The sequence below is a fragment of the Orbicella faveolata genome, unplaced genomic scaffold, assembly GCF_042242905.1.
Source record: "Orbicella faveolata isolate gen_17 unplaced genomic scaffold, um_ofav_v1 contig_1, whole genome shotgun sequence".
Classification (NCBI taxonomy): Eukaryota; Metazoa; Cnidaria; class Anthozoa; order Scleractinia; family Merulinidae; genus Orbicella; species Orbicella faveolata.
This window is the reverse complement of record NW_028301536.1, coordinates 2321207-2330142: the sequence shown is the minus strand read 5'-3', so window position 1 is coordinate 2330142 and position 8936 is coordinate 2321207. Positions and strand designations below refer to the sequence as shown.

Below are 8936 nucleotides of genomic sequence, written 5' to 3'. Positions count from 1 at the left end.
AAGCTTAGCTGAAAATATGTGAATACAGCGGAAATAATCAGCAAAGTTACGATGACGAGTTCTTTAATCAACTCGAATAACGATTTCGATTTCGTTGGTTGAGTTATTAAAACTCCTTGTCTATTTTATTTTCGCAGTGTAAAATTTTACTATGTTAAGAGAAACACACATGAGGTTGGAGCATTTTGGCGTTGGTGAAAACTGTTGCAGCATCTCAGCACAAAAGATAACGAAAGAAATCTTTGTCAAGATTTGTTGACAATTGAAAACACCGACTCGGATTTGAAAGTGCTCGCGCTGCACTATGCAAATGAGCTACTTAACGTAGGCGTCAGACTTTCCTTTCAAAAACTTTTTCAAATTCGCCAAACAAACAGAAACAATAAGAAACTATCAAAAACAGGGTTTGGTTATGATTAAGCATTGTTTGGGAAACGAACAAATTAACTCGATACCAGGGTAAAGAGTTTTTTTGCATAACTTTTCTTTACAGAACAAACGCAAAATCTTACTCGTACAACTAGCGCGAGCAGATATTATCCATTCACAGCGCGAAATTGAGACTTGTTTTCGACCCTGAAAAACTCACCGTTTCTATAAGCTCAGAGCATAAAACTACATATAAGAGCCCTGGTTCTTATTCCCTGCCTTATTCCCTGCCATCGCTGTGAAAAATCTGCAAGAGAATCTCGCAACTCTCACCATTTTATCACGCAACATGACAACATCCACGCGAGAGCCCCCGACATATGCCTGGATCCGTGCGGGTATATGACGTCAGGATGGCGCAATTTGTTCTAAAAATAGAAAAATTGTCCCATATCATAGGTGAGCGTGGATCCCAAGACTTCTCCGTCCCTTATTATGGCTTCTCAAAAAGCTTATTACGTAATACGGCAAAAATTCTACACTCAGCCTTATTTGATTTATTTTTCAGTTACAAGACCTACTTCGGAAAGCGTCATGAACTACGCAGAAGAAATTTTACATGCTATCTTTTTAGCCATAGTTGTTGCAAATTTCCTTCTCAACACTAGTCGTGTCTTAAAAGCCATCGACTTATGCAGAGAAAGCTTAGTTTTGCTCAGTAACAAAGTGCTGAGTGTAAAGAAGCCATTACAGCGAACAATTTACAGACAAATCTATCATACCATGTTTGAGGCGTACCGTCGTGTTAGCGATCACTCAAATTCAATAGCGTGCGGCTGGAAACTTCTCACCATTCTCCGCGAGTGTGGTGATACTGTCCAAGAAGGTATGCTTAGCATAAATCTGGCACAGATATATCAGAATCAATTTATGTATGCTGAGGCAAAAGAACTTTATGAGAGAGCGGTCACTATGATGCAAAAAACTGGTAACTTGGGAGGAAAAGGAGTGGCTTATGGAGGCCTAGGAACTGTGTTCATTTCTCTCTGTGAATATGTCAAGGCTAAAGAATATTATGAAAAAGCACTTGCGATCAGCATGGAAATTGGTGACAGAGAAGGAGAAGAAGCATGCTATGGAAACCTAGGAAATGTGTTTCGTTGTCTCGGTGAATATGTCAAGGCTAAAGAATATTGTGAAAAAACACTTGCGATCAGCATGGAAATTGGTGACAGAGAAGGAGAAGGAACATGTATAGAAACTTAGGAAATGTGTTTCGTTGTCTCGGTGAATATGTCAAGGCTAAAGAATATTATGAAAAGGCACTTGCGATCAGCATGGAAATTGGTGACAGAGCGACAGAAGAAAAATGTTATGGAAACTTAGGAAATGTGTTTGGTTCTCTCGGTAAATATGTCAAGGCTAAAGAATATTATGAAAAGGCACTTGTGATAAGCCTGGAAATTGGTGACAGAAAAGGAGAAGAAGCATGCTATGGAAACCTAGGAAATGTGTTTCGTTGTCTCGGTGAATATGTCAAGGCTAAAGAATATTATGAAAAAGCACTTGCGATCAGCATGGAAATTGGTGACAGAGCGAAAGAAGGAACATGGTATGGAAACTTAGGAAATGTGTTTCGTCATCTCGGTGAATATGTCAAGGCTAAAGAATATTATGAAAAGGCACTTGCGATCAGCATGGAAATTGGTGACAGAGCGAATGAAGGATCATGGTATGGACACTTAGGAAATGTGTTTCGTTGTCTCGGTGAATATGTCAAGGCTAAAGAATATTATGAAAAAGCACTTGCGATCAGCATGGAAATTGGTGACAGAGAAGGAGAAGGAACATGGTATGGAAACCTAGGAAATGTGTTTCGTTCTCTCGCTGAATTTGTCAAGGCTAAAGAATATTATGAAAAAGCACTTGCGATCAGCATGGAAATTGGTGACAGAGCGAATGAAGGATCATGGTATGGAAACTTAGGAAATGTGTTTGATTCTCTCGGTGAATATGTCAAGGCTAAAGAATATTATGAAAAAGCACTTGCGATCAGCATGGAAATTGGTGACAGAGCGAATGAAGGATCATTGTATGGAAACTTAGGAAATGTGTTTGATTCTCTCGGTGAATATATCAAGGCTAAAGAATATTATGAAAAAGCACTTGCGATCAGCATGGAAATTGGTGACAGAGAAGGAGAAGGAACATGGTATGGAAACCTAGGAAATGTGTTTCGTTCTCTCGCTGAATTTGTCAAGGCTTAAGAATATTATGAAAAAGCACTTGCGATCAGCATGGAAATTGGTGACAGAGCGAATGAAGGATCATGGTATGGAAACTTAGGAAATGTGTTTGATTCTCTCGGTGAATATATCAAGGCTAAAGAATATTATGAAAAAGCACTTGCGATCAGCATGGAAATTGGTGACAGAGCGAATGAAGGATCATTGTATGGAAACTTAGGAAATGTGTTTGATTCTCTCGGTGAATATATCAAGGCTAAAGAATATTATGAAAAAGCACTTGCGATCAGCATGGAAATTGGTGACAGAGAAGGAGAAGGAACATGGTATGGAAACCTAGGAAATGTGTTTCTTTCTCTCGCTGAATTTGTCAAGGCTAAAGAATATTATGAAAAAGCACTTGCGATCAGCATGGAAATTGGTGACAGAGAAGGAGAAGGAACATGGTATGGAAACCTAGGAAATGTGTTTCGTTCTCTCGCTGAATTTGTCAAGGCTAAAGAATATTATGAAAAAGCACTTGCGATCAGCATGGAAATTGGTGACAGAGAAGGAGAAGGAACATGGTATGGAAACTTAGGAAATGTGTTTGATTCTCTCGGTGAATATGTCAAGGCTAATGAATATTATGAAAAAGCACTTGCGATCAGTACGGAAATTGGTAACCAGGGAAAACAAACAACAAAGTACCTATGCCTGGCAACTGTGTTTCTAAATCTTAGAGACTATAGGCAGAGTAAATTATCTCGTGATAATGCGCTTGAGATCATCATGAAAATTGGTCATAAAGAAGGACAAGCATGTTATTACTTAAAAGAAGGTTTTTTTCATGAATCCCTTGGTGATAAAGATAAAGCTAAAGCCTGCTTCGAGAAAGGACTTGCGATTGCAGTTGACATTGGTCACAGAGGATTAGAAGCATCAAGTCACCTCAGCCTTGGAAAAGTGTTTCTATCTGGCGGTGATCATGACGTAGCCGAGGAATATCTTGACAAGGCACTCTCCATGAGTGAAAATATTGGAGAAGCTGGAATTGAGTTTTCTTGCCATTGTCATCTTTCACTGACGAAGTTAGGACAACGCAACTTTCAGGAAGCTTTTTCCTTTTTGTTACGAAGTATTGAAAAATCCGAAACAATGCGAGGTTTTCTTAAGGCAGCGATCAAATTAAGATATGCTTTGCAGACATGCATGTTTTTCCCTATCAGCAGCTCAGTGAATTGTTTCGTCGCGCTGGAAATCCTAAGGATGCTCTTTATGTTGCAGAGCTTGGACGAGCTAGAGCCTTAGCAGACTTGATGGCAACTCAGTACTCTGTTGAAAATCGTATATCAGCTCACCCGCAGTCATGGACTGTTGTTGAAAATGTCATGAAGAAAGAAAGTAACTTTACTTGTCTGTACATTTCTTATTTTGAACAAACAGTGTTTTTGTGGATTCTCAAGACAAGCGGAGTCATTCAGTTCCGAAAACTTGATGTGGATAAAAATACTCTTTACACAAGATTAACAAAGGTTGCTGAAGATTTGGATGAATTTTTTGCTATCATGGCTGAAAGCTTCCAAGATTTTGGTAAGTTACCCGAGGGGGTGTGCGAAGATCGATCCTTGAATGGCAATGACATTGAAACAAATCCTGAATCTTGTCAAGAAGAGAACCTCACAACTTTGCGACAAGATAAGCCTGGGAATACGGATGATCCCGAACCGAGTCAAACTTTGTTCTACGAACTGCTCGTCAATCCTGTATCCGACTTACTTGACGAACCTGAAATCATCATTGTTCCTGATCGCAACCTGTACCGTGTTCCATTTCCAGCTTTACTCAGTGGAAGTGGGAAATATTTATCGGAGCGTTTCAGAATCCGCGTGGTTCCTTCTTTGTCGACTCTGAAGCTCATTCAGGACAGCCCTGCAGACTATCACTGTGAGACTGGTGCTCTGGTAGTGGGTGATCCTGATGTTGGTGTGGTGATTGTACCTTTGCCTGGTGCGAGAAAGAAGGCAGAGATGATCGCACGACGGCTGGGCGTTTGGCCTTTGTTAGGACAGGACGCAACCAAGGAAGCGGTACTTGAGAAGCTAAATTCAGTGAGTCTGATACATATTGCTGCACATGGTAATGCTGAAAGAGGAGAAACTGCTCTTTGTCCTCCACGTTCCATTACCGGGGTTCCACTAGAAGACGACTACCTTTTGAAAGTGTCCGACATTTCAAAAGTGAAAGTGCGAGCTAAACTGGTGGTACTAAGCTGTTGTCACAGTGGCCGTGGACAAATTAGAGCCGAGGGAGTTGTTGGAATCGCTCGCGCGTTTCTAGGAGCCGGTGCACGCTCAGTGTTGGTGGCACTGTGGGTTCTAGACGACAGTACAACAAAGAAGTCGATGAGTCGCTTTTACGAGCACCTTGTTCGTGGAGAAAGTGCCAGTGTATCTCTTCACGCGGCCATGAAGTGGTTGAGAGATCACGGCTTTACCAAGGTTTCCAGTTGGGCACCGTTCATGCTGATTGGAGATGACGTGACATTTGCGTTTGAAAAATAAAGGTATGTTTCCACTAGGGAAGAAAAGATTTTAGGAATGTGCTTCGTTGGTTACCAATATTACTTAAAAGAACGCTACTTTCAGTTTCTGCTTTTGTGTTTAAAAGGGCAAAATCTAGCTGTGTTGTATGTAAAGCAGCTACAGTGTATCAACATATTTTCAATTCCAATTACTGAGAAAATATTTTCTTTTAACAAAAAACTTTCTTGTAAGGCAATCAGATCCCTTATTCTTGCGATTTATCTACCTAACATTTGGTACTTACGTTTAAGAGATGATAGTGCGCGTATACCATCAGTTCAAGAAACAAACTGTATTCATCATCTGCGAATATATTACGACAATGAACACACAAATAATCGATCAGCTCACAGTTGACTTGATAACTCAGTTGGTAAAGCAATGCACCGATATAGTAGCGGTCATAGTTTTGAATCCCGTTCAAGCTTGACTTTTGCCTCAATTTTTTTTTTCAGGCTTTATTCTCTGCTAAAGAGAAATTAATGTTATGCAATGGTTAGTAGACTTTCAGAGAATATCTTCAAATTGTTCTTTTTTGTTGTTATAGGAAGCAAAGATTTCGTCAGTGGAGTATTCCATAGAAATTAAACATCAAGAAATGAACCAAGAAACTTCTGCAAGGACATTGGAAATAGAAAAGACAAGTTTGCTTTGATTTTCTTTCGTTGCCATTGTCTAATACAAGTACAACTGGTTTTCTTTTTTCACAGAAGCAGTAGAGAAACGAACGTTTTTGTTTTTTTTTGGCGTGGTTGCAAACGAATGTTTTTAATGTTGTTGTCGAAATTAATCAGGCATATCTCTTACGAAGGCTAGGATCTGTCGAGCGACTTTGTTACCTAACATTGATCCAAAGTTTCTCAGTTCGATGGGGCGGACGGAGAGGTCCTCAAGTGAAAGAGGCGGGGATGTTTTATGTTGTCTCTTTTAGGGAATTTTCTTGCGAACTTTTTTCAACACTTGGGCCAATTTGCTCAGCAATCATTGAATTCTGAGGGTTTGTAAAAATTTCATCTTACTGTGTAAGTGGTTTAAATCGACCAGTCATGAAAGTACCTAAACCTCTTCACAGAAGAAAGTCTTGAATGAAATTGTCACGAAAGTCATTAAAGTTCTGATTTGCCTTTTTTAGATGTTGCATCTTTAAGGGGTAAAATATAGCTTGAGCCACACCCGAGGTGTTTAGGGATTTTAACATTCAATTTTCTTTCGACAAACTTCCACGCCCCTTTCACGTGTTTATCTCCCTTAGCGAGCCAATCGACTGATTGGTTTTCTAAGAGGATAGAAAAAGTTTCTACTTGTTCAAAATAAGGAATAATAACAATTTAGACTTTGTTAGGCGCAGATATACTGTTCAGTTGCGAATGTAAATTACTTAGAACCTGTGATTCATTAACAAATGTAAACGTGTAAGATAAAATAACATTACTTTAAAATAAATCATCGGATAAGGGACAAAATTAAAAAAAGAATTATCGAAAAGCTCTTTGAAGCAAGAAAGTCTTAACAAGTCAATTGCGCAGGCATTGCTAGCGTGAGCTTGATTGTACATATGACTATTGTTTTTACCTTTTAGCACAACGTGTGATTATTTTAGATTGTATTTCATGATTCTTGCTTATATATAGAAATTTTAAAACATTTACGCATATCATAATTATATTATCACTTTTAATTTGATTGTCTCTGGAATACTTTTGTGTCATCGTATCTTTCCTGTGATGTCACAACTCACATATAGCTAAGAGTATTACACAATAAATTTCCATTGCATTACATTGCATTGTATTGTTTTGTGTTATTCTGTAGTTCGTCATCGCAAGATTCCGCAGTTCAAATATACGATCTTTCATATATTCTCATTTATTTTTGTTTTCTTGTCCGCATTTTAACATTTCGTTCTCACAATGCCAACTACTAAAATGAAAAAAATAAATAATTAAATAAAATAAAAACGACATCTAAGTATGAAGCTTTTATTATCACAATTATTGTACATACGAGTATTGCCCGCTTCAATACCTATTGCTTAAGAAGAAGCATATTACAACAGCCACATGTAAAAAATATATTGCGTGACACGAGTTGACCACCTTCCCATTTCTTTCTTAGTTTTGTGTTTTACAACTTTTTACATCGATTTGTGCAACTTCGACGATAGCAAGCAATGAAAGTGTCACCTGGTTCTTGCAAAATTTAGCTGCAATGAGGTAAGAAATCAATTATGTAGTCTTCGGGGCCAAATAACTGTTTACGAATTACCAATTACGAGCTATTCCAGCTTGCGTCATAAAGACTGACTCCAGACCAACACAACGTATCTTGATCTGTTTCTTGAAAAATGACAACTATCTTGCTTGACTCTTGTTAAGCTGGTAACTTTACCAAGATCCTCATGGGGAGCATAAACAGGAGAGCGCCAACAAAGTAACACCAGAAGGGCCCTACACACCAGTAGACTGAGGGACACAAATAGAGTATGAATGAATTATGCATTCACTAAATAAAGATAGAAAAGAAATAAATAAACTAGCAAACAAACAAACAAGCAAAAAACAGTACACAATAAACAGACGAGGCGACAAAAAAAGACGAATACATGGACGGACGCATTCAGGAAGTTAACGCACCAAACACAAGAGTGTATAATGAGAACAACAATGGCTGTACATGTGCGTACATGTGGAGCCACTCTAGGCAAAATGACTAAGTTTGCGTAGTCTAGGGAACGCGAACGACGGCGGCCAATTTTTCGTATTCCTATTTAGAATTGAACGCTGCTATACATCATTAGCCTGAGCTATTTTTAACAGCCACAGGCGTTCTCAACATATCCTGACAATTGGGACTTTCAAAGGTAAAATCTACAGTCATTTTTTACTAGATGTCATTCAGCTTTTCCGTCGTCATCTTTATGTTGTCCTTAAGGGAAACACGTAGTATCTCTAGTTAATGTATGAAATAAGGTGGCGACTAGTAACTTCGCGTGCAGTCCAACTGGACTGTTAATCAGAACGGACCGCTTACCTGTACAGCTCACGTCGGGACCAATCGCTCGTGCCAAGGCCCCAAAGGATATGAAAATTCCCATGGCTTTCCCCTTCTGATCAGCATTTCCTAAGTAAGTGTTAAATAGCGAAGCGCGCGAGTGACGTCATAACTCAGACAAACTCAGACAAACAAAACGGAATATTGGAAGATTTGACGCTTTTTCAAGCGCCTAAGCAAGTGTTCCTAAAACAATTTTTAAAACGAAAGTTTGGCGTTCATTTTCCTCTTATTTCACTCAGAACACGCTTATGTTGTCTGACTCTCGCGGGGTTCCAATAATTTGCATTCTATATTTTTAGACTTCGCACGCTTCGTTATTGAACTAAAACATAAATAACAACAAAACGTTTGGTATCACAATCCTTCACTCCTCTCCACTCTAAAAAAGCCAGCCACAACAACAAACATTGTCATAAACTGTGTTAGAACAGAACAGAAGATTTACTATAATTGTCTTTTCTATCAACTAGAGCATTATCATTAATAATTTTCATGATTTCTGCGAGGCAAACATTTGGCGAGTGCAAATCAAATCACTTCACATCTCACTTCAAAGATCTAATTGCAATATTTTTGGGCCTACAGACACTGTGGCCTTATTCGCTAACGAAGCCCGATTTTTTCAGATTTAGTTTGTTCTTCCGGGCATATTCTCTCCAAAACGAAGTCAGTGAGCCCCCATTTTTTTTAAATTTCTGACATA

The 8936-nt window shown here is 38.8% G+C and overlaps 1 long non-coding RNA gene and 1 pseudogene across 1 annotated transcript; one reads left to right on the top strand and one right to left on the bottom strand.

Moving 5' to 3' along the window:
* Positions 1 to 427: 427 nt before the first annotated feature.
* LOC149117700 (uncharacterized) lies at positions 428 to 5158 on the top strand (annotated as a pseudogene).
* Positions 5159 to 7142: 1984 nt separating this feature from the next.
* On the bottom strand, positions 7143 to 8244 carry LOC149117699 (uncharacterized). Its single transcript, XR_016205954.1, has 2 exons — positions 8210 to 8244; positions 7143 to 7641 (listed from the first exon to the last, which is right to left on the bottom strand). It is a non-coding gene; the product is annotated as an uncharacterized LOC149117699 (long non-coding RNA).
* Positions 8245 to 8936: the final 692 nt, after the last annotated feature.